Source organism: Egretta garzetta, unplaced genomic scaffold (genome assembly GCF_000687185.1).
Source record: "Egretta garzetta isolate BGI_Z169 unplaced genomic scaffold, ASM68718v1 scaffold1, whole genome shotgun sequence".
Taxonomy (NCBI): Eukaryota; Metazoa; Chordata; class Aves; order Pelecaniformes; family Ardeidae; genus Egretta; species Egretta garzetta.
Window position 1 is genome coordinate 583357 of NW_009258542.1, and position 26833 is coordinate 610189.

Below are 26833 nucleotides of genomic sequence, written 5' to 3' on the forward strand. Positions count from 1 at the left end.
ACCACCAAGGCTCCTGGTCTGCCTACAGGCTGTTATGGGAGGACCTTGTGCCCCTGATTAATTGCAATTTCAGGCAGTTCTCGTTACCTCCACACTATTAATTACTTTAATGATGCATTCATTTAGATTGAAAATATGATACCAGTAAAGTTTAATTAAAAAAATCAATAACTCATTAACGCATTATTGCTACACCTACATGTGTCACCATACTAATCTCCTGTGTTGGAGAAGCAGTTGTGCTTCAGCTCAGTGTCCATAGATCTTTTTGTTAGAAGCAATTTGTTGGTAGGATAATCACAAGAGGAGAGTTATTTAGTCACCACTTTCTTTCTTTGGAGACTATGGACTGCAAGTCAGATAGATTCTTCTCTTTGGGCTGGGCAAAGCCGACAAGTACCCCAGATAATCATTCTTTCTATTTTTATTCAAATAGAAAATACCATTTGGGTGTTTGTGCAGCTGGTTGAAATTCCATCTTTTCACAGTATGTGAGAAAGAATAAGCCACCAAACTTGTAATTAGTGGTCACAGTTTTGGGGCATAGCCCAGGAATTTTATCAGTAACACAGGACACCTTGATGTTAGGGACAAGGCATCCCCTCTCCCGCTGTTGTACCTCAATATCCGACATCGGCTTCGGTTCGACGTCTGCCTGACTCTGCCCTGGTGCTGGCGCCAAGGGACCGACTGCTGCTTTCACACGCCTGAGACGCATCAGATGGTGTGACTGAAGGTTTAACATCATTTTGGGTTTATATTGGGTTTATATATGAATGCCTATGTGTGTGCGTGTATGCACACATATATACACGAGCAGAATGATGTTTTGTATTTCTCAGTGGGACAGATGGGAGAAGGAGCAACAGTGAGCTACTGGAAACCATCCAAATGTTTAAATGAGAAGTGAGCTGAGAAAGAACGTTTCTGAAAATGTATTAGTTCCTTAGTGGATAAAATAGACTCATTACTGGTGTGTTCCCATGCATCGGTTAGTATAGTCTTTAATTAAATTATCCCTGACTGATATAAAGTCATAGTCTCTCAGACAGCAACGGAGGCTCACGCCGCCCAACAGAAATCTCAACAGGCTGTGGGGACCATTCCTGTGCTCTGCAGACCAATAGATCCAGTCCCAGACAGACCAGCAGAACTGGACTCAGAAGTTTCTGTGTCCCGGTCACCAACCAAGACACCACTGACTGAAAAGCGCAAGCTCTTGCCAAATACTATGGTGGTTTTTTTAATTGTTTTTTTAATTATTATTTTTATTTCCATTTGTTACAGCACAGAAAGTAACAGCAAACTTGGTCCCATGCTGCTCTCTGTGCCCTGAGGGTACCTGACCAGCCCCACCTGGGACCCCCTTGCTGCTGCCCATGTCCTCGTGGCCACGATTCAGCCTGGGGCCATGGGTCCCTGCCCCAGCCATACCATAGGATGCCAACCGCTGTGCAGGCAGGAGGAAAAGATCAGGCAGATGAGTGGGGAACCATATGCCTGCAGGTGTTTCTTCCTCAAATCAAACATCATTGGTTATCCACCTCTGGTCTGGTACACGAGTATTAAGCAATCAATGCAATAACTGGACCTTTTCCAGCTCTGCAAGGCTCCAGAACTGAGCAGGGATGGAGTCTCAGCTGGTGCCTGGGCAGTGCTGCTGGCATCGCCATGCATCTTCCAGAGGAGGTTGGGGTCTTCCCTATCCATCACAAACAGCCACCTAGAGAAGGTATGATAAAATTTGGATAAAATTTTAGAAGAGATTATCTTAACCAGCATGTAAGGTTTCTATTTCTTTGCCCCTCCCCCCCGCCCCCATATTTGAGATTTTGTGAATTAGCCCTGGACTCACAGTAGTCATTGACCTTAGTTTAATCAGTCACTGCGCAAGCAGCATGCTAAACCAAAAAAGTGTCCTCTAATAACCCAGTCAATGCCTGTGGCCACCGGCACTGTCACAAACCTTGTCTCCAAAGAGTCCCTGAAGGAACATCACCCTGACATAGGCGTTTCCCAGATTTGGTGGAACCCCTGTGGTAAAACAACAACAACAACAAAGCAGGTTTCAGTTCACTTCAGTATGACTAGAAAGGAGATGCACACACAGCAACAGGAGACAGGGCTGGGCATTAATAGACCCTTCTACCAGTAAAGCCACCACCAGTCTCTCCAGGCTGTTAGTAGTAATTCTGCCAGTAACTGGTTATTGACCCTATCCCCTCCCCTCTTTGCCCTTCGTCCCTCTTTGTTCAGCTGCAGCAGGACACGTTTCTGCTGGTGACCGACCAGCTCCAGTCCCGTTATTGCCAGTCATGCTGGTTACCTCTCCGGATGTCCCCTTCGTCCCCTTAGAGCTTTCTCCTAAAGAACCAGAAGGTCATGGACAAGACCCGACACAAGGTATTTGCTCAGGTATGGTGGGTTTAGGGAGGAAGAGTTTCAGGAGATTTTTTTTTTTTCCAGCTGATTTATTTTTCTTTTAGGAGATCTTTTTTTCCCCTAATCCATTCATTTTCTTTCTACTTAAGAAAAAGGTATATTTGTATCTGCAGCAATTAAAACTGGCTTTGTCATTTCACTAGGCCCCATTTTCTAGATTCTCCATCTAACTCCTCAAGCCTAAGGTCCACAGTTCACAGGAGAGACCCTTATGGGTGCACCCTATTGCCAGTCATCAAACCGCACAGCAAGTTTCTGAGGCTATAACCATGCTAACAATGCTAACAACGATTCATTATTAATAATTATGCTTTAGCCAAAGTGCAGTGCTTTTCATTTTCATTGTGCTGTATGTACATTAACTAATAAATCTCCGCGATATCCCAGTGAGAGTGGTAAGTGCTGTTATTCTCATTTTATGGATGGCAAAATGAGATACAGAGAGGTTAATAGCGAGTCTAATTGGACAATAATTACCCACTTACCACACTGAAAATTAAGAAATAATCCCCCCATTGTCATTACATCAGCAGAACAAGGAGAAGCAGCATTCATGTCCTCCCTATCCCACCATTTAGCCAAAGAGCACACATGCAAATGAAAGCAAAGGGATTGCCCCTCCCCCCCGCCCCCATATTTGAGATTTTGTGAATTAGCCCTGGACTCACAGTAGTCATTGACCTTAGTTTAATCAGTCACTGCGCAAGCAGCATGCTAAACCAAAAAAGTGTCCTCTAATAACCCAGTCAATGCCTGTGGCCACCGGCACTGTCACAAACCTTGTCTCCAAAGAGTCCCTGAAGGAACATCACCCTGACATAGGCGTTTCCCAGATTTGGTGGAACCCCTGTGGTAAAACAACAACAACAACAAAGCAGGTTTCAGTTCACTTCAGTATGACTAGAAAGGAGATGCACACACAGCAACAGGAGACAGGGCTGGGCATTAATAGACCCTTCTACCAGTAAAGCCACCACCAGTCTCTCCAGGCTGTTAGTAGTAATTCTGCCAGTAACTGGTTATTGACCCTATCCCCTCCCCTCTTTGCCCTTCGTCCCTCTTTGTTCAGCTGCAGCAGGACACGTTTCTGCTGGTGACCGACCAGCTCCAGTCCCGTTATTGCCAGTCATGCTGGTTACCTCTCCGGATGTCCCCTTCGTCCCCTTAGAGCTTTCTCCTAAAGAACCAGAAGGTCATGGACAAGACCCGACACAAGGTATTTGCTCAGGTATGGTGGGTTTAGGGAGGAAGAGTTTCAGGAGATTTTTTTTTTTTCCAGCTGATTTATTTTTCTTTTAGGAGATCTTTTTTTCCCCTAATCCATTCATTTTCTTTCTACTTAAGAAAAAGGTATATTTGTATCTGCAGCAATTAAAACTGGCTTTGTCATTTCACTAGGCCCCATTTTCTAGATTCTCCATCTAACTCCTCAAGCCTAAGGTCCACAGTTCACAGGAGAGACCCTTATGGGTGCACCCTATTGCCAGTCATCAAACCGCACAGCAAGTTTCTGAGGCTATAACCATGCTAACAATGCTAACAACGATTCATTATTAATAATTATGCTTTAGCCAAAGTGCAGTGCTTTTCATTTTCATTGTGCTGTATGTACATTAACTAATAAATCTCCGCGATATCCCAGTGAGAGTGGTAAGTGCTGTTATTCTCATTTTATGGATGGCAAAATGAGATACAGAGAGGTTAATAGCGAGTCTAATTGGACAATAATTACCCACTTACCACACTGAAAATTAAGAAATAATCCCCCCATTGTCATTACATCAGCAGAACAAGGAGAAGCAGCATTCATGTCCTCCCTATCCCACCATTTAGCCAAAGAGCACACATGCAAATGAAAGCAAAGGGATTGCAAGAGCAGAAAAATAAATTGTTCTCTTTTTTTAATACCTATTTTCCACCACCAAACCACTTCAGGATAGAAGAAAATGATCACATTTGCTCTGAATCTATTAGGAGATGATTTAAAACAAAGTCAAGACCCATTTTAAGATGGATATTTTGGAAAAGAAATGGAAGAAATAGGATTTAATTACTGCTATGGACTGGTTTCACTTTATTTTTCTGAGGAGAAAAAAAAAGGTGTAGCAAAAACTTTTCCATCTTAGGGAAGGCATGGGAAAGGGAGGAAATCCAGAATTCTCCTGAGACAACACTTGCTGCTGTGTCCCCTTGCAGGGGCTGTCCTCCTCCTCCTCCTCTCTCCTAGCCCCATGCTCTCAGTATTTTAGCGCAGTTTTTGAAGCAGATCACTAACACTCGTACTTCGATTCGCAGCCCCTCTGGCTGTTGCCGGATACATTTGGTGATACCTGGCTTGAGCATTTTGCCTCTATGTATGCCATAAGGATGCACGGACCTTGTACCGCTCATTCCTTTCCAAGAATAAGTATCAGCATAATTCCTTTAAACCAGGAATAGGTGACAGGAGCCTTTGGGACTTCTCAGGTCCTGTTGTCCACATTTAAAAACAGATGTAGAAGTGTGAACAACAGTAAGGAAATAGGCTGTGCTTTACCAGAAAGCACCTGCCAACTGCAGCTGTGCCCAAGACCAGTGGGTCGGGCATATCAAAGGGATATTACACACTCTGACAGGTCTCTGCTCTTATCTGAGGTCCCAAATGGGTGACAGTAACATCCAAAACCACAAAGCAGAACCTGAATGTCATATTAATGATTAATCTGCCCACCCCAGAGAAAAGGCGGCTGGGGCTTTACAGGAACATCTCCACTGGGGCACGTCCACCTACTGCAGTGCCCTGACTGTTGGTGCCACGGGGGTAAGGAGATAAATGCACCTCCAGACATCACCCTTCCTCTGTAAATATTTATTCTCTGTTAAAATTGGGGAGATGGGGGGAGGACTCATGCATTAGTCAAATTGATTTTCCTATTTGTTAATCTGAGAATTTACACATTTCCTTTCCTATATGTCAAAATTCTCCAAACACGCACCGCTACCAAATAATAGACCCACAGCTTACTTAAAAGAAAGGAAAGAAAAAGTCCCCCAAAAGTCTGGGACCCAATTCCAAACTCACGCAGACTGTGTTAACCAGCTTTTATTTTCCTCTTGCTTACATGAGCACAAGCCAAGAGCTGCTCCGGGGCTGTTGGAATAATGACATCAGTGTTAATGTTCCCCAAAAATACCAGATTCGGTGAAGATGGCCCTGGCGACAAGAACAGTTTTGTTTTCCTTTTCAGCTGATAATGTTCCTTAAGTGTTTTGTTACTATAGCCTTCGAGCAAGTTTATAGCTGACACATTATGTGGATTTCAGCAGAACCAAGACACAAAATGACTGCTGAGTGTCACAAGGCGCTGAGTGAGGGCTCAGCAAGTGCACTTGCCTCGTGATCAACTCTCAGTCCTGGGCACTGCTGCAATTCTACATTTCCAAGATTTTGGTGGTACTGAATTTTGCCAGTAGAACGGATCTTTAAGATTTTGATACTACTGAACTTTAGCAATAGGATAATAATATATTATTCAAAGTGCTAACAGAGCACAATACTCTCTGGTTTATATTTGCATAGTCCCCACTAATTTTACTGGAGCACAAAACATTTTGGCCCAAAAAAATGCTGGTGACTTGGTGATGAGACTGGGAGATTAGGAGTAGCAACTAATGCTATACACATGAAAATAACAGGCTAGAAGCTTACTTCTGTAATAGAGTTTCAGAATAAGTTACCAGAAAATGTAAAAGCTTTGTCTCCCTTCTGAAGGAGATCCATTTTTACCTGTAATTAGTAGTTTTTCATTAAGACTTTTAAAATTACTTTTTAATTGGAAAAAAAAAATGGTGGAAAGGATGCTTTTGCTCTTCTTAAAATCCCTCCTGCGAGAGCCAGACCCTGCTCCATGGGGAAGGGGCTGAGGTGGCCAGCACCGGGGTGGGCGACATGAATGTGCAGAACGGCTGTAGCTGGGACACAGAGAAAGTCCAGTTTGCTCGTAGGCTTAAAAAAGGAGACATTCCCATATGCACCTGCACCAGTTAATGCAGGTGGCTGCTGGACCAAGGTAGCCCATGAGGAACCAGAGGACTTGATCCAGAGCTGGATAATCTCGCCCAAGTCACTGGGAGGTGTCTGGAAAACGCCCTGAAAAATTGTAAAATTGTAACTTTGGATTCTCCTTTGGCTTTGCATCTTGTCCTGTGGCTTTGCACTATTTTCCCTCGTCAATCAGAGCCCAGCAGTGCTTTTGGAAGAAAGGGAAGATAGCAGTGGGAAAGCACCTTTGTGGAGGGCAGGGCTGGCGCCGTTGGGCAGCTCCTAGCGCGGCAGGGCTGCGTTCTCACTTATGGTTTCAGGGCAGTGCTTTGACACCCGTGTTAAATGTAACAGTAAAAATACCTGTGAGATGGCCCACTGTTTCAAACGCCATTCCAGTCACCCTATATGTAACCGCACTTCATCATTCTCACATGTGCTGGTTTTTTTAGCTTTTATTTTCCCTTGTACTCCCCTCAGAGTGTCTGCCAGCTGTCCCTTTAATGGAGGTTTTATGGAGTCTAAAATTCACAACACTTGGTGGCCATTAGTCCATTGTGCAATGTAATAACTCATGATTTTTACAAAAAGCTTCGCACTGCCCTCTGATATCCTGGATATTAGGGAAGCGAAGTGAGTTTTCCACAAAGCCAGTTCCTCAGCAGAGGTCAGCGCCAGGGCAATTGGGGCAGGTTCCACTTTCAGTAATATTGCTCCATTTAGAAATACCTTTCAGCTTTAGGTAGTGCATATCCATGTGGGCCGAGGCATGCATCCTTAAAAGCTGTGGTTTACATAATGAAATATAATAATGCTTCAACCAGTTGCCAGAATATGCCCTTAAAATTGTTTTGCTACTGAATTCTTACACAAACAGCAGCCCTCTGCAAACATCTGGAGCCATCTGCTCATCTGTACACAACCCAGGGACCCTGTTTCTTCATAGGAAGTTTTTCTTTTCTGTAGTTTATATAGAGTTTGTACTGGTAGAGAAACTGTATCACTCAGTGGTTTTAATGTTCATAAAAATAGTAAGAGCTCAAGAAAAATTATAGGAATGGTTTTTTAATGGATTAGCTGATGGCCAAAGACCTAGCACAGCTGACAAAAAGTGTTGATTGGGTTGGTTTTAATAGGCGCTTCCTTTTTGTGGACATTTAGGGCGTTGATTTTAAACTCTGACTTGTTTCTGGTCTGTCTTTTTATTAATTGCTTTCTGTTTCCCATGCAGGAATTTCATTGCGGCATCCACGTTAAACTGATTCACGTTTCGTTTGCTGCACGCTCCCATATGCCTGTGTATATATACGCAATACATGTGAGTATGCCAGTTCACACGCGCTGATGTTTAGCCAATAAATAGAAGGCTATATATAACAGCGCTAATTATCTAGATCTGAACACTGAAATCAAATATAAATTGAATGAAATTGCCTTATTCCTTCTCTCCACATGAGAAGAGAAAAGCTGGACAAACCATAATAGTTTAAATGATGGCGCCTATGCTCGTATAGAGCATGCCTGCTCTGTGGTTAGTTTTCAATATTAATTCTTTTTTTCTTAATGTTTGCTCTTTCTACCAAGTAAATAAGACCATTATAGCAACGACAGTCATATACTAATTTAAAATTCTGAATATTAGGTCTCCAGTCACTCAATTCAGAACAAAATTTTTTCTTCCAAGACAACATTTCAAAAGCTGTTTTGGTATATCTTGGAACTCAAATTCCAGTGTCATGAATGAATGAAAATCATAAGATATATTGGAGAAAATGTTTTATCTCATTTTTGGGTTGGCATCTGAATGCTAATCTTCTTTTTGTTTCCAGTTTTTCAACCAAAATAGCGATTTGGAAGATGGCACTTAAAAATCAATTTGTAATGAAAAGCACTGATTTAAGATTCCCATGGGAAATGAGAAATTCAGTTTGAATTTTTATTTCAGGGGGTGAGTGTAGGGGCTTCTGCACATAACAAATGTGAGGCAGGTCCAGCCTCCGCAGAGGGGAAAGCACTCCAGTAAATCGTTTAGTCATTTAGAGGTGATGTGACAGCAGAACGGTCTTAATGATTTTCTTCAGTGACTCCACTTAATCCATAGGAACCTGATCTGGGGCACATCTGACTATTTAATGGACTGCAGCTGAATGACAGGGGTTATGTCTTCTGCTGGGGTTCACCTCTCCAGCACTGCTGGAGCGTGAGGGCTGGGGGTGCATGGGCAGCAGCTCCTGATGCTGCTCTTCCACCTTGGGGGTGGAGGGGATGTCCTTCCACCCCCTTCAGGGGAAGGAGTAGATGTGGTCCAGCCCCATGATAAGGCTCTGTCGTTTGGGGTTTCCACTGAGAGTGCGATGTCCAACATGGTAGATACTTTGAGTGTTGAGGAACTACTCTACTTTAAAAATTGAGCTTTAAAGAGCTCTACCAATCCAAATTGTCAAAACCACCTTCATCAAAAACATAGAATCATAGTATGGTTGGGGTTGGAAGGGACCTAAAGGATCACCTAGTTCTGGCCCTCCTGCCACGGGCAGGGACACCTTCCACTAGACCAGGTTGCTCAAAGCCCCATCCAACCTGGCCTTGAACACTTCCAGGGATAGAGCATCCACAGCTTCTCTGGGCAGCCTGTTCCAATGCCTCACCACCCCCAGAGTGAAGAATTTCTTCCTAATCTAAATCTACTCTTTTTCAGTTTAAAACAGTTACCCCTTGTCCTACATGTAAGGGAAGAGTCAATAATCAGTGATTATGAAAATTTAGGCACTCTAAGTATTGTAGCATTTTTAAAAACTTTATCTCTGAATTAATTTGGAAATGTGGGTCAAGTCCTAAAACCTCTTTTTAAACCTTAAGTGCTTTTTAAAAGCTTTACCTGAAGATCTAGCTCTGTCAGACCCCCAGATCGGACAGGAATAGGTAGGAATAAATGGCTGCCTATGCAAGTTAGATTTCTGGTATAGCACTTACAAATAAAAGCATCAGGATAACATTGCCTAAATAGTCCTGTTTCTGTAGGTGTTTCATGATCAGTACCACATAATTTACTGTGGAATGAAACTTAGGAAATTCAAAAGAAACATAATAGTATTTTCCAGATTTTTTTAAAAAAAATTTATAACGTCCAGTATAAAATCATTATCTTTATCTCGTCATGAATTCTGTAGCACAAAAGGTAACTTTTGATTAAATACTATAAAGGTGATCAATAAATCTGCAAAAATCTATTATTTGCAATTAAACTCTGTAGAACTGTCCCGTAAGTACACAAACTGGGAGCTCAGCCTTTTGATGCATCATTTTTGATGTGAATACTCCTAATAAAAAATGATGGCAAACAAAAATAGATTTTCTGTCATGGGTGAAATTGTTCTTTTTCTTAATGCACTCCAAATATTTCTGTAAAGCTTCATCTGCTCTTTAAATACATATTATAGACTATCAATGAAAGTCGATACCTTTTGTCAATGAGGAAAATATTAAAACTAATGATCTGACCTGTTTCTTGTTTAGCTATTGATTTTGCCTCTCTCTCTCTTGTTTTGTTTTCCTGAAAAAACCCACAAAGTTAGGGATTTGGTTTTAGCATCAGATAGAGCAGCCCAGGTTGGAAGGGACCTCAAAAGATTGTCTGGTCCAACCTGGTGTGGGATAAGGGGAGCCTAGAGGAGCTTATCCAGCACCCTGCCCAGTCGCATCATGAAGACCTCCAGCTGGGGACTCCACCTGAGGAGGTTGTTCTGGTGACCGATTGCTCTCATGGCAAAAAAAAAAAAGACTTCTTTCTTAAATTGAGATGAAATTTCTCCTGGTGCAACTTGTACCATTGCCCCTTGTCTTCTCCATGTGGCCACATGGTTTTCTTTTTTAAAAGCAGAGTGGCAGGGGATGAAACGTTTAAAAGCTGTTTCAGCTATCTCTCTTCTTGATCCAAGTAATTATTCTGGCTATTTTTCTGAGCCAAAAGCTAACAGCAGAGTTTATTCTGGTCAGCTGTAAACAAAGCAGTGTGCTTCTATTTATCAAATTACTTTGTTTTATCTGAAGGTCAGGATGAAAAACACTGACTAAGCACCTGAGATAAGTGGGAACTAACACCAGTGCTTCCCAGTACCCTGCCTAATACTCTGGCAGCTGCCCCGGCTTTGCTCCGTGGGGATCTTCTTCCCTCTTCATGGTGTGTTAGAAGATGCACTTTTTGTTCAAATTGGATTTCTGATGAGTATGTTCAGTTCAAGGAAAGGTTATCTAGCTGTAGTTTTATATCTGTGTCTGCTACTGTGCTAAGGCTTTGTGGCCAGGGAATGCGGCTCCTGCACACGGGGGTGGCTGGACCTGCTCTCATGGCCCACACTGAGACACGGCTGTCATCTTGCATTGACGTTGGGACATCTTCTGCACACCGATCCCATGGGATAAGGCTCGAGTCAGTGGATGGGAGCATTGCACAAGCCTGAAGGTACCCAGCGTGGGAGCGGGAAGGAGCCCAGGCAGTGGTGGAGCATCACCACGGTGGGCACTGTCCCACCACGGCTGCTGCGCTGGCACTCTGCAGTCAGAGGGGTGTTATCGATGGTCGTTCCCATTCTGATGGGTGAATTAAATTATTCTTAAATTGACTTATGCGAATCAATCTGTTCAATATGGTGCTGGAAAGGTGCGGGTTTCTACTTATTTTATTTACATTGATGTTGCTCTTAGTGGGAAAATAGTAGTTTTCGTGTATAGATTTTAATTAAGACTGAAAATAGCCTCTCAAAGATATAACTGAGATTGGATGGAAAAATTCATTTTTGTATGAGTCTGAACTGCCTGTTTCAGTAAATCAGATGATTAAAAATTGAACTGGAGACTGAAGATGCTGGATTAAATAAACAATAGAGTATTTTAAGTTATATTTAGTGCTGTTGCAAGTAAATGAAATAAGTGGCTGGCACAGGAGTGAAAGGAAGAGAAGCAATGGTGCGCCTTCAGCCCTGCTTTCTATAGGTTGACCTGTACGTTTCAACATTAAATAGCTTGACCTGATGCGCTGTTTGAAATGTTTCTGAATTATAATCAGTGCTGCTCAGGGTACCCACACTCCTATGGTAATAGGCTGATATCTGTTGCCCTCAATTATTCTTAGGTTACCGAGTACAGTTCAACAGTCTGAAAACGTAGTCAGCTGCAAAGAGGGAGGGGGAAAACTCAAAGTCCACAAAGGGCAAAAAGAAGTTTTAAAGGTTTAAATGGGCTGAGCGGCACCACGGGCAGCGTGTCCCCAGTCACTGGTGCCGCTGCTCCTGTCCCAGGACACAAAGGCTGTTCTCACTGCAGAAATGGGGATGGCAAATCCTCTGCAATGCTTCTAGAGATGGCTTTGCAAAGGAACGCCCTGTGTGCCTCGGGGAAGGTGCGTGAGCCTTCTGAAGGCAGCGCTGGGAAAAACAGACTTGTAAACATCTGACAAAAATGTGCCTTTCTAATAAATATTGAAATACACCCTTCCCAGAATTTGGGAGTATTAGTTCTGGCACTGGTTCAAGCCTGTCTCTCACAGAGTGATTGATTTCTTTATTTCTGTTCTCTCCTGCCAGCCCCTGGGAATGTGATTGAGTTAAATCTGGAGAACCTTAAAAGCGCGGTGAATGTATCAGGGAATGGAATGAGGGTACTTGGCTGGAGGAGGATTTGGGTGGAGGCAGGGTAGGGCCATGTCTCAAGCTGTGCCCAAGCCCAAGTCCTGCAGAACAAAGTCATCTCGAAAGTCTAATTTCATCTGCTTGTTTCAAAGAGGCTGGGTTGGGGAGGTTGGGGGATGAGAGTCGGGATTATTGACCCAAGGGGGATTTATGCAGGGGTATGTCCATGCTGTAAGATGTCAGTGCATGGTGGCTGGTCATCAGTTGGGTCTCCATTGGCATCAGTAGTTTCCTGCCACTGAACTTCAGAAATGCATTTTCTGTTTTTATGAAAGAAGTCAGTGTACAACGAGTCTGCTGTGTCTGGCAGGGTATTTTCATATCCTTAAACTGGATTATACAGTATATAACTGCGTGTGTTTCTTGCTCATTCTTTCTTCTTTAGGCCATCACACTCAGGCAGACCAGCAGAAAGCTGCAGAATGCCGGGGCAGAAAAGATGCAGATCTGATGCTGAGGAAAAACAAAGATCAAGATGTGCAGGTGACACAGTTATTCATCCATCGGCATTTACTGCCTAGTTTCTGTATTTGAGTTACGGAATTTAAAATTTAAATTGCTCTTGTAGTAAGCACAATGTCACAACAGAAGGAAGCGAGGACAAGTGACAATAGGCAGCATTTCTTCCTTGTGCCAAGAATCTAAATGTAAAAAGCAGGTGCCACAACAGTGGCTGTGCAAGGAGGATGAGTTGCAGTTGGCAAAGCACACAGTTCCTCAGAAGAAAAGAATCACAAGCATCCAAAATGCCACCAGGGAAAGCTGGAAAAGCACTTTTTTCTTTCAGAATAAGACAATTTTACCAGCGTTTTTCAAATAACTCACATGTTGGATTTGTGTTCATCCTTGTTTCTCTCAGAAAAGGACAAGCTGCCACCCAGCACTATCTGCTCTGGCGCAGGGAGAATTATCTTGCTTTGCAGCCTGCATGGCATTTTCCTGAAGCAGATAACTTAAAGAGGGTTAGTGACTCTCTGTTATTTACATATGTAATGGTTTTGTTTCCTCTGCGCATTCTTTGTCACAAAATTTAACCATCTCAGTAATTGCAGATGATGGCTGTTGGCTGACATTGGTGTCCAGAGCCGTAACTGACTGCTCCAAAGTGCAAGAAGTAACCAAACGGTCAGTAATTCAGCACAACAACATCTCCTCATAGGCAATGTGCAAATGAGTTCTTAAGTTTAAAGCATTTGGAATAACTGCACTGAACTCAGTTAAAATAATGGTTATCCCACCAAAAAGTTACTAGCAATCCTTTTTTGTTTATTTTACCGAAAGTTGTATTCTTTTATGAACTGGGATTGGTTTTATACCTCATGAGAATTAGAAAACTTAATGGTTTTGGGTTAGTTTTCATTATTATCTGGGTCAAGACATTCAGTCAAACAAAACTGGTGCGAAGCACAGGATGTGGTTTTTGATTAACCATTTTCATTCTAGCGCAGACGGTGCCGCAGATCGCAGCAGCCTGCCAGTACCCGTCCCCAGGAGCTCTCTGCCATCCTGGCCTTTCTCCAGAAGCATGGACACAAGTTCAGCCAGACGTTATGGAGAAGCAGTCCAGAAATATCCTGTGGACAGAAGGGATGAGGGCAAGGTTACCGTTTGGGGGGGTTGGACTCATGCCCATCTGCTGTCAAGGTAAACCATCTCCTAACCTTGCAGAAACCCTTGCATTTCCAGCAGGGACAGTGTGTAAAGTGATGGCGTTACGTACAGTTTAGCAGGAAACTGTTTGATGCATAAAAGAAAAATAGATTTTAATTTTGTACTCAGTTTTAATTGATCACCTCGGCTAATCTCTTTTATTTGTTATCTACCTGATGATTGGTTTAGCCTGGCTTTTTAATGAAGGGTTGAGCACTGGGTGAGAACTTTTACAAATATGATTAAGGAAATGCACAAAATCAAGATGACTATCTAATGCTGCACTGCTCAGCTGATAGAGCAGGAGAGAGCATGAATGTTAAATGCAATTTAATTTACAACGCATTTTCAGTATATGGCAACCCAATACATCAAGAAATTTTGCTTGCTTCTGGCCAGGAAAATGTCCTATTCATAGTGCTTGGAAAAAATAATTACACTGCTCATGCTTATTTACACATTCACAGCTTGCTAGAAAAAGGCTGATTTTCCACCACTCACTTACACAGTTCTTTGAAGAATTCCTGCTATTTTGGTATCAGCAATGCTGTACCTCTTGGGGGCTCTCGTAACCATGCAAGTGCACAACCTGAACGATGCAGGACCAAAATATCTCTCCTTCCCAGACACATCCAACAGCCACCTATATTAATGAGAAAAAGCGTATTAAACGCATAAACACTTGAATCAAGATTTGTCTTATTCTTCTCTTGCCAACGTGGTTGTAGAAGAACGGATTTTTCAGTTTGGGGGTATGGTTGCTGGCAGGTTGCAGCCCTGTTTCCCAGGCAGAGGCGAGGCTGGGGCTGTGCCCTCGGGTGCCCACGGCTCCCTCCATCTGCCCGGCAGCCCACTCGCCCGGCAGCCACGGAGCAGGGAAGGCTGCATGCAGCTTTTAAACCTTCGGTGCGAGTTCCACCACCGCAGAGCCGCAGGCGGGATCCTCTCTGCAGCACTGCAAGGAAGGACAGGGAGCCCAGCAGCATCGCCTCTTCTCTCGGCAGGGCAGCGCGTTCAATCCTGCCTTCAGGATTGAGCAAGCTGAGTGAGCTGAGGACCTTCCGGAAAACCACTCCCTAAGTCGCGGGCAGAATCCTGAGCAAGGTGGAAAACATTCACCTACTGCCCTGTGAACACTGCCCCGAAAAATATTCAAGTAAGGAAATGCAAATTGGAATTTATCCCTCCCACACTGTAAAATAATTTAAGAAACCTTAAAATATCAAATTGCTGTCAATACTGGATGAAAGGAAAGATAGGAGGAGAAAGTTTCTCCTAATCAGTTTATTCTCCCAGGAAAAAGCAGAAATAGAGAAGAATTTTTCCTGTACAAGCAGAGCTATTCTTCCCTGCTTCAATGTAAAAACAAATAAAGCAGCTGGAATTACAGTGAAACTTACAAAAAGCTCAGTAAATCTTCCAAAAAATTTCTAAACCAAGAGCTTAAAAAAAAATAAAAACCTTTGCTGACTAAAGAGAATATATCAGAATATTTTGGCATTTTAAAAAAAAGTGTATCCTATGTTGGGGAAGAATGATGATCCTGTGTCACCACAATACAGACATAGGAATGTTTTATCTGCAAGAATATATGAGTGGTCCGATAAAACCCCCCACCTAGAAGTGCAGAGCATGTGTTCCCAAAGCCTCTGCAGACACATGGGCTGTGCCTCGGTGTCTGCAGACCAGCAATAAAGAGGCAGTTATACAGTTGTATAAATCTGAACAGCTTTTGTAAAGACAGATTAAAATTGGAATAGGAAGGAAGACAACCATCGTGATTAATATAGAATGAGTGAAGATAATAGCCCCAGAATTGCAAAAGCGCTGGAGTGGGACACAAAACGGGAGGCGGGGTAAGGAAATTCAACCATCATCTCTTGCAGAAGCTAGAAGCAAAGTGGGATGTGGGAATTTCCCCTTCAGCAGAAAAATCAATAGGAAGAGCCAAAATAAAGGAAATTACTGGATTACAGCACCAAAAGCCCTTAAATTTTCCATTCTCAGGTGGACCAACTGTATTTGATGGATGTCTTGTGAGTGTGTCCCTTTAGCTTCTGCAGCACTGGTGTCTTAATTTCTTTCATCTTCAGGGTTGTTTTCCAGGTGACCTGAAAGAAAACAGCAATGACAATTAATCCATAGTTTATCTGTATCATTTTTCGTGGTTAGCCTTCAGAGCAACTATGAAGTTACACCATTCCTGCAAGAAGGAAAACTGAAGTGGATGCTGAAAGACAAGGATCAGAGACAGGACCCAGGCTGGGCTTGAGCCCAGTTTGGTTTCTTTTCTCTCCAAGGAGTTTTTGAGAAACGCCCTTGTAGTAATTCAGTAAATAACTCGGTGTCAACGAACCAGCTCTTCCCATCTCCCGCTTGAGTCGCTGTGCCCACGAAGAGCCGTTCATCTGGTAAGTGCTGCTTAGGAGTTGATGGATCTCTTAATATTTCACAGGCATGTCCTTTAGGCACCTGATATCATTTCTGTCATACGGTAAGTCTGGTTTTGTCCTTTCTGATCTGCGGGTGAGCGCGACCACTTGTCTGTTCGTCTCACCTTGGGCGCTGCGTTGCTCATGGAACGCGTGTATTTGTTACGGTCGCACGTGAGCTCCTGGGCGTGACTGCAGGAGTATGGACCCGTGGACGCAATCTTCAAAGCAGTCGCGTGTGTCCTCGGTCAGCCCACAGGCAGGCGTTGGGAGGACACGCCAGCCTGTTCAAAGCCATCTCAGCACATCTGCAGCACGCTTCTGGTCTGGGGCGTGGTATCCCTAGTGAGGGAAATAACTTTCTTTTACCTTTTAAGCAAAACAGATCTCAGTTATTGCCATCTTAACGTGGCAGCAATTGTTCTGACTGGCGGTCACTGGGTGGGTTTGCAAATGCATCTTCAGATCTCTTGAAGCAAATGATTTTGTAGCTTGTGCCTTTCCCGGTACCTCGTTTATCTGCCCTTATCCTAACATACATGAAACCCTGTGCTCCTGAGTCTCAGCCAAAACCAGACCCTGCCTTTCAAAATCTCTGTCACGGTTGTTTTTGCTTTCTGCGCGGCTCCATCCTTACCACTCAGGCGTTGTAATTAATTCTGCAGTGCCAGGCACTGGTCGACTTGGAAGCTGACCAAGATGAGCCTCCTTTCAGACCTCATCCTAACTCTGCTTCTAATTATAGGGGGCTTTATGGTACATGCCTTTTTACAAACACACAATAAATGTTGTCACCAACACTCTCTGAAGAATTTCTGAATTTCAGGTGCTGTTTTCCTTTCTATCAAGGCAGGGTTGTGATGAAAACCTTTCTTTGGGCTCTGGCAGTCATGCTCTGCTGAGTTCAGTGCTCTGTGCTGGCGGCACTGAATTTCTTCTCCTGTAAGGCTCAAACACTTTGCAGTGAACATTTAAGTTTTCGCAGCAGCACTAAGAATCAAAGCTTCTGCTCTAGTTTTGAATTTCTAGAACATTATTTATTAACTTTTCCACACATCTAGGAAAAAACCCCATCGCTTTCCAATTAAAAAAAAAAAATCCTTCAGAATACAGCAAAACCAAAGAAGGATTTTACAAGGTACGTGTATTGGAAGGGAATATCGGTGCTGAGGGAAGGGTTGGGATAGCACATATCAAAGAGAAAAGTTGTTCTCATGCATGTGCTTAGGGACAGGGTTTAGTGGTGGGATGGCAGGGTTAGGGGAACGGTTGGGCTTGATGATCTTAAAGGTCTTTTCCAACCTAAACGATTCCATGATTCTATGTACCCAGTAGTTATGTATCGTCTTCTGTATCCTGTTCATTTTCACTGTGAAGTTTGCAAAGCCACACGCAGACCTTATGGATGTCCTTTAATGTCAGCAAGAATTCCTAAAACCTAAGTGCAACGTAGGAAAATGTGGATCCGTGGAAGGCTAACCAGCAATGGCGTGTGCAGGGCTCAGCTTACGGACTTGCAGACGGGTTTCTTGTTAGGGCCTCGATTAACTGAAGCCACCCACGGGGAAGGGGAGAGCTGCTAGCACAAGGCAAGAGCGCGGGTCTGTTCTAATGAAAAGTCATGAAAATGTTCAATATAGCTTCATGACGACGAAGCAACGACCCTCCTCCCCTTTTTCCTGTGTTAAGTTTAATGCAGCTTTTCACATTTCACACAAGGATATTAAGAAACAAATTAGCCTAGAAACTTCAATTAGTTGTAAGCCCAACGAAGCCCCTGGGAAGGGATAACCAAGCAAACAAACTTCTTAACACTCCCCCAGCCAGGCCAACTGGCAGGACGGTGCTCTCCAGAAAATTAATCAAATCAGTTGCCCAGAGAAAATTGCCCAAGCCAACTTTCTCAGCGTTTACAGGAAATTCTGCCAGGTGTTAATGCTATTCACGCGGTGTAGGTGAGAGGAAAACTATAAATCATACAAACAACATAGTGGGTTTATTGTGCCCTGCTAAAGATCTTATGTGTCCTCTAGACAAAGCGGAGCTTCAGCAGCTCTGCAGCGATTTCAGACAAGCAGTGCAAAGGCAGGACTTGGGCATTTTGCTGCAAAATTGATCTGTATGCTCTGGAGGTTTTCAGTCTCACTCCAGAGTTTCTTATGTGAGACTATTTAAGATCATAAGCCAACCTAATGGGCTTTGGCATATTTAATGTACCAGTTCTCCTGTTCCAAAGAGGGTGGAGCTAGACAAAACTACAAATGATCTTGTGCACGTGCCTTTTATAGCAGAAGATCATGCATACACCACTTAGGACCGTAATAAAACCATAATAAATAACATATGATGCCCTCTCTGGAAACCCTTTTTCAGACATGTCTCCAGTGCCCCCAGCCCTGTGGGATGAGGACACCTGCGCCTACCCTTGGCTGTGACTGCAGTGCTCATCTTTCAAGATGTGCCCCATATGGAAGTGGAGAGGAGTGCTGTGAGTGTAACATAGATGATAAGGTTTACTCATGTACTTCAGTGTTTGTGAGTTTTGCTGGCAATTACTGAAGCGAGATAAAAGTGTTCCAGGGAGAGAGGAGCAGGAGAAAAAAAAAAAATCCCTCCAAATATGCAGAGGGAGTATCTTAGTTTTTCAGCTGCACATAGCATCTATCAAAATGCCACCTGCACACCCTGGCTGGTACCCTGAATTATACAGTTTCCCCGAGCTTACAGGATGCATAAATTATATGTTTAATGAAGCAGTTTGCAGATCCAGAGGCTTAAGCAGTGGAGTGTATGATATATGTGCCTAATGCCTGTTCACCACAGATTATTTGAGAGCAAAAGAGGAAAAGGGATCCATTTCATCACAGTAACTATCTTTAATTTTTATGACTTAGTGGGTGGAGTCCCAGAGTGTTCAAAATAAGTTCAGATGCTATCTGGAGTCTTTCAAGGACATGCAAGTCCTTGTAGCATATTTGGTAAAGCTGGGCATGCTAAGTAAAGGCAGTGTAAGCCAAGGTCCTAACCTACATATTGAAATGTAAGAGGAGGTGCCAGAGGCCCCTTGCCAGTGCAGGAGGAAGCTGAGCCATGGCCACAGCCATGCAGAGGTGACTGTGGAGGGAGTTAAGAGCCACCAAGTATTGCTGTAACATGGAACGTAGTCAAGACTCTTCCAAAATGCTTGTCTGGAGTTAGCTTGGGTATGCGCTCACTGGTTGATGTTCAGGCGCTGAACAGAGAAGTCGTGGGCCATATCACCTGAAGGGTGCCTGCATCTCTGCATGACTACAGAGGGATCAGAAGATGGCTGCGGTTCTCGCTTGGATGTCCTAGGCAGGATGATGCCAGCCCCAAGTCTGTCCATGCAACTCAATGTCTGGCTGGGGTCCTCACACACCGGAGGGTGGAGATGGTGATAAACATGGGCAGTTCAGCTCTGCCCTCTCTCTTCAGCCCTTCCCATGCAGTTCAGGATCCTAGGATGCCTGAAAATTTGGAGAAAATGTGATATAAAAGTGCATCTTTTCATTTTCCAAGCTCCGCTTGAGAAAGCCTGATGTTAGGGCAGGGAAGCAGGGAGAAGCAGGCAAGAACGTGTTGTCCTCCCTGCCCAGAGCTCTGCCCGTCTGTCCTCCAGCACCCACATCTGCTTGTGGTAGGGGTGGACTACACATCCATGAAACATTTTGATTCAATTTGAATTTATTTTCTGTAATCGTTAACAATTTCTAATCAGAATGACATCCGCTGATGGATGATAATAGTCCTGCAGAACTGAAATGGATACTTACTGAAATCTTTAGTTCAATCCTTATTAAAATGTCAGTGACTGCCAGTTTTAAATACGCATTTTTAATTGTGAAAATTGTTGTTATATGAATTACAATCAAGTTCTAATACGCCCAACTTTGAACAAAATCTATTGGAAAATACATTTCAAGCTATTGCTTGGACTGCAGCCTAATACATCTTAACTGTAATAATTGCTTTCTCTGAATAGATTTGGTCACACAAGAAACACTTTACTAAATTTTAGGAGGGAAAAAATGGAAATAAAGAACAGGATTTTTTCACACTTTATTTCAGTGTGCATCAAATCCTGTTTTTACAGCTTATTAATGATAAATTGATCTCAGGAGATATTAACTCTGTATTTACACAGTGTTTAGACATGCTGGGGGCTGTTTTAAATGTACCAGCTGCTCAGAGCTGATTTAAGTACACAGATGTTCTTATTAGCATAACATTCAAATTCAATGCCCTTCTTATCTGCATCCTCCAAATGCACAAAACCAACAGCACCAGCAGCACAGGAGATCAGTGTGGAAAAAGCCACTTCTCCCCCTGGGGCCTTCCCATGGGCTGAACTTGCAGCAAAGTGCAGCTCCATCACCCCATCATGGGTGATCTGGGTCCCCTCTCATGCGTGGGTCACCCCCAGTGACAACGAGTGTGATCCCAGCATGGAGAGGCACATGGTGATGATGGTGATGGAGGGATGGGGCTTCTTGCAGAGGATAGGGTGAAGCCACGCAGGCTCAAGGCCTGATAGCCCTTGGGTTACATGTAAACAACTAAAAATGGAGACGTCCCTCTGCTTGGGTTTGTTTCACTGCACTTGGTTTTGTTTGCGCCGTTACTGCTGCTGTGTTTTCCTTTGCGGTGATTTTTTTTCAGCTCTGCTCTTGCCCTTGCTTTGTATTTTCGAGGCATGAGCTGTAATGGGAAGTAATGTTAGTGGTCTTCGAACCAAAGGAACTGCAGATAATGACGGCAAATTTGTGTCTGGCTCCGTGAATTGCATGTTACAGAAAAGTGCCTGAATCACAGTTCAGGAGTTCTGGAGTACTACAGAACTGAAAAGGTCAAATCCAAAGCCAGAGTGACTCTTTTCTGACATGTTTTAATGTTGCAGGGAGGTCTGGCCACCTCTTTGGTGACAAAGCAGCAGCAGCCTCGTTACAGCTTTTCTGAATCATCGCAGAATTCTCCCAGGCTTTCACAGTAATCTTCAAAGTTAAAAAAGTTCATTTAAGTTTTCTTTCCTTATTGGGTATTTTTAAATATACTTGCTATTGCTAATCACAATGAAAATTACAGCAATTATGACATAAAGCAAATGTTGTCGCAGGGGATATAAAGCTCTTTTACACAGGGGATGTTCTCTCCCGGTAGCAGAGGTGTGAGAAGAACCTTTAGCTCTTCATTTTGAGTTTTCCATTTCAAGTCCTACATTGTCTCCCAGAGAAAAAAAAATATCTTTTGATTATTTCAGTCTACCCATGAACGGGAATTCTGTGAAATTTTACCAGGAAATCTCTATTCATTTCAGCTCAGCCTCCTAAACCCATCACACTTCCCTGGTATGAACAAATACCTGGGTTTCTGAATATTGTAGGTCAATATCCAATTTTTTTTTTTTTTATTTGACCTTCCTGTGTGCTTTATGGCTGTTAAACTGCTTCAGTCCCCCAACCATTTTCTTACTGGGATGCTTATGTATATGATTTTCCACATGTGCATTTTTATTCTTCATTTTTCCTCACAGCAACATTGACCAATACTTCATAGCACCTGATGCCCACGTTTTTAGTACCTTGTGGGTTTAGACTGCATGGTTTCAATAACTGGAAGCTTTTCTCAGGAGATCAGGACCATGTGAAGAACACAGAAAGGGAGGCTGTTTGGTGGCTCCTTGCTCCCCCATAAGAAACATCCAGCTACCCAGTAGAAATATAAAGTAATGACAACAACAGAACTGGAAATAACTTCAATGTCAAACTGATATCTGGTGAAAGATGAGGAAAACGTTACAAAGAAAATATCAAAGGCTCAAGAAGGATTTTCCTAGGCACTTTGTTACAGAAGTCTTTACCACCCCCTGCAGAGGCAATCAAGACTAATGGGCACATTAGTACAGCGGAGGACTACATATCAAAAGAGTCCCTGGAGCAAATAACACCCAGTAACTAGAGCATCACTGGCACCATACTCCAAACCACCCCCCTCTGTCACAGAAATGAGTAAAAGGGTCATAAACAGCAGAGAGAAAAATTTTGCCTTGTGACTGCAAATAAGCACCCAGCAGAGCTGTTAAAAGTTGCTTGCTGAAGACAAAAATATGATTCTCCCAGTTTTATGGGCCATGTTCAGATAGCTCTTACTCCTATACCGTAAATCCAATTTTCACATAGATTAAATGGAAAGCCATCACGGGCTCTGCTGAATAATGCACTGGGATTGTCAGGCCTCTGCTGCGCGACGTGTGCCGAATCCATCCTCTGCCACGCTCACGCACGGCTTCGCAGCGCAGCGGCATCCACGGCTGCTCTGGTTGCCAGCTGTACTGCAACGCTTGCCACCTTGGATTGCTTGGCTTTGCAGCAATGTTTCCCACTCCAGGCATGAGAAATACCACTATAAATGTTCAAAATCCCATTATAAATTTTCATGTGGGGTCTCAGTTCTTGCACAAACACTTGGATTGTTTCTCTAAATTTTTAAATTAGACTTAATTTAAAAAAAAAAAAAAAAGAAGGTTATGCTAGATTTGAAGCTAAAAATACACAGCCAGAGGTGTCTTGAGCAATATCTGATTCCCCTAGAGGCATACTTGCATAGGCAGCTGCGCTGGGGTACAGTCACCGCGGTGTCCCAGGGCATGTGAGGAGGAAAGCAGATAAATGCATCTCACAAGTGCAGCATTTCTCATCGATGTAGAGACTACGTGTTTGTGCACTGATGGCAGCAGCTCACACAATGCTCGGGTTCAAGCGTTGTTGTGGCAAAGCTGGGGATCTTCCCAGGGGCTGATGGCTATGCTCGTGGGGAACCGTTTCTTTGCAAAAAGCGCTTTTTCCAAGTGTAACGTTAAACACTGGTTCCCTTCTCAAAAAATCACAGTGTCCTGATTGGTCTCTCAAATACTCTGATGTTTGCTGATATCTCCGTAAGTGTGAATAACAGAGCTTGAATCTTACTGATTTGCAAGAACTTAGGAATATTATGAATATGAAGCGCGCTGTGCAGGGGAACGTGGTGCCACATCAAGTATGCTGCGTGCCATGGTTAATGCTAAATGAGAAGAAATGCTACTGACTATTGTGTGTTTCGAATAAACAACCCGGGTTAGCTGATGCAGCAAGAGGTGCTCTGAAGTTGGTCCTTGCTATGTTTAGATGAAAAAAAAAGATCAAACCTCTAAGCAAATACTGCCTGATATATGTAAGATATTGCATCGTGTATGGGGTAGTGCCCCTGTCACTTAGATATCAACAGTTGTGTGTTTTTTCTTAATTTTATTTTTATCCCTCAAGTCTTTACGGGTTCTTTACAATGAGGGTGGTGAAACACTGGAAGAGATTGCCCAGAGAGGTGGTGGAGGCCCCATCCCTGGAAATATTCAAGACCAGGTTGGACGGGGCTCTGAGTAGCCTGATCTGGTTAAAGGTGTCCCTGCTCACTGCAGGGGGGTTGGGGTGGATGGCCTCTAGGGGTCCCTTCTAACCCAAAACATTCTATGATTCTATTTGAGAAATGTGGTAGGCTTTCCATGTGAGCGTCCATTGATGGCCAATTTGAGACACTTCTCTGAAGGCACGGTCCTGCTCGCATTGCAATCAGTGTAGATTTAATCCTTCCTCCGGTTCAACAGAGATGGGGTTGGATTCGTTTGTTGTTCTGCATTCCTGGCACTATTTGATTCTGGTCTGCACGTTTGCGTTTCTGTTAACGACAGTAATTTTGTACCGTTTTGTTCTTGTGCTGATTGCTGATCCTCTGTCATGTCTTGCTGGGTGCAAGCACAGTAGCGAGTATTCACCCGTATGCTTGGTTTATAATTTAAACTGCTTTAAGGAAGGGCTTAAAAAAAAGCATCTCCATTTTTATTATTCACATCTACATGCTGAAATAAATCTTCTCATACTAATGTGAAGAACAAAACCCCAGGCACATTAAAATCACTGGGTTTGGGGGGGTTTCCTTGGACTTGAGATGAGCCAGGCTTACACCCAGGATTGCTGTACCCTTGTTCTTAAGCCATTTCTACCGGTCGGTGTCTTTGAGGGAGCGATAGCTGCCTTAAACTTCTGAAAATGCAACCAGGCTGACTCAGGGCAAGCCACCTTCTGCTAGAAAGCTTTGCAGAGAGATCTGTTTAAATGCCTGCTGTTCTGTGCCCTCCGGTTCAGCGCCGAATACTAAACATGTTTTGTTAAAATGAGAGTGAGCTTGAATGCTTTGGACCTGAATCTTATGTGAAAATGGGTAGCTAAAAATAAACCTACAGAGATTCCTGGAAGCAACGCTGGGGTGTGGGTGGGAGAGATGGGCAGGACGTTTTTGAGATGTCGACTCTTTTCTCACTCAGCTGGGTTGAAAAATTTAAATTCTAAAAATTTTGCTGAAATTACCAATGTGAGTTCTTGATCAGAGCACACGTTTAGACGTTATCCCACTGTAATTTCGGCTGGGTTTGTCCTTGGAACAGAAGTGAGCAACAATTTCTAAAATGTAAAGGCACTTGGAAACAGAAAATATTTTTTTCCAAAAAATTAGAGCTGCGAGAGGCTCGTCAAAGCTAAACCTTCATCACATGAGTCGCAGCCTACTGGGCTGATACTGCCCAATAATGAAATGGGGTTTGTTGCAAACATGAGTGGTGAACAGAGAGCGAGCAAGCTGGTACTCAGGGTCCGCATTTCCCATCATTTATTTAATCCCCGCAGGAGCATCTGAAGCGTAACCCACAGATTGGAAATTATTCTAACAAACACCCCCGTTCCAGGCAAAGGCTGGTTTTCCAGGAGAGCAGTTGCCAGACACAAATGACTCTCTTAATGGAGCAAGCACTTTGACGAGTTTTTCGTGTCCTTTTCTCACACGAATGCAGGTGCCTGGCGGGCACGGGCTGCCTGTGGCTCTGGATGTGCTCATCCGTATGATTTTATGCAGGTAACAATTTCAGCTGAACGTTGACAACTGGAATCAAATTTGTGTGGGGACACTTGCAAAAGGCTGTGTTTTATTGCAGTGGCGTAGACGAGGCACAGTGCTTCTATAAATGTTTTATTCTGTCTAGATTGCAATTCAGTATAGAGACTAAAAAAAAAAAATATGCAGTAGTAAAACCTACTGTGGTCGTGCCGCAGTTTTCCTCGCCTACTTCTGTCCTCGCTTGATTTCTTCCCTTTCCATCCAGTCCCAGAGCTGTCACCAGCCCATTTCTCTCCTGAGCAGATTTAACTCTGTTTCTGTCTGTCTGTCATCTTCTTTCTCTCGCTATTAGGGCCTGGGCTGCTTCCGTGCTAATTGCACCGCCTTACATGACATAGGTATTTCCATAACTCCAGTAAAAGCTGCTTATTATTTCACACGGTGACTTCCAATCTGTTGTCAGATTAGTTCCTGGCAACCTGAGTGCAAGCCACCGGCGGCTGGAGAGCTTCATGCAAGTTTAATGAAACACAAGGTAAGTAGAAATACAATGCAGAGAGGAGGTCAGCAAAATCGCTTAATTAATTGAGATAGAATAACTTTAATTTTGGTAAGGGAGTGTTCTCTTTCTGGAAATGAACCTAAATGCCAGTTCAACCCAGAAGCGCCATGTGAGCTTGCATTTAGGTGCATCTCCAGAAAGATGAAAGTCTCAGCTAGCATGTGACAGGAGAAATTTCATTTTAAATGAGACGGGCCACGGGCTTCGCATGATGCTTGGATGTGTGAATTACAGATAAAATCAAGGAATTTATAAGTGGCACTGTAGCCTTATATTCCCGAATGACAGAGAAAGCATCGCTTAAGGGTTAAGAATAATTAGTATTTGTAGTTCCCTGCAAGACCTTTAATCTATTGCCACAAAATACATGACAGAATGGTAAGGTTAAGCTTTTTTTTTTTTTTTTTTTTTTTGAGTGGAAACTGAGAATGACAAAAAGGTGAAGGATCTGCCTGTCTCCTTCCTGTTCCGTTCTCTCCTAATTCTGACCAAGCAGCTCCACATGCAGGGAGAGCGTCCCCGCTCCCAGGCTGGGAGGTCGCAGCGCAGCAGCGGGCAGGCGGCTGCTCCACACAACGCCCCCATCACGCCACTGCCTGGCCTGAATGCTGTCCTTGGGAAAAGTGCGCTTAGGATCATAGAACCATAGAATCATTTAAGTTGGAAAAGCCCTTTAAGATCACCAAGCCCAACCATTCCCCTAACCCTGCCACGCCACCACTAAACCCTGGCCCTAAGCACCTCGTCTGCCCGGCTTTTAAATCCCCCCAGGGATGGGGACTCAGCCCCCTCCCTGGGCAGCCCCTTCAGTGCTTGACAACCCTTTCAGTGAAAAAACTTTTTCTCAATGTTGACTTTGCTATTTATCTCATTGTGGACTGGCCAAGCCCTCCCTCCTAGTCGCTGTGTCCCAAAGGCAGGGACAGACCCATCTGTGGCCACCGTGCTGCTGAGCAGACCCTCCAGCCCTCCCCGCCTCTGCAGCCAGCCACTTTGCTGAATTGGTTAATTTGTTTTAAAACACTGTTGTTCTCGTGAGCTACCGGCTGACTCCTGCCAGCTGAGTGGAAAAGTGATTTAATTTTCCAGTTTAAGCATG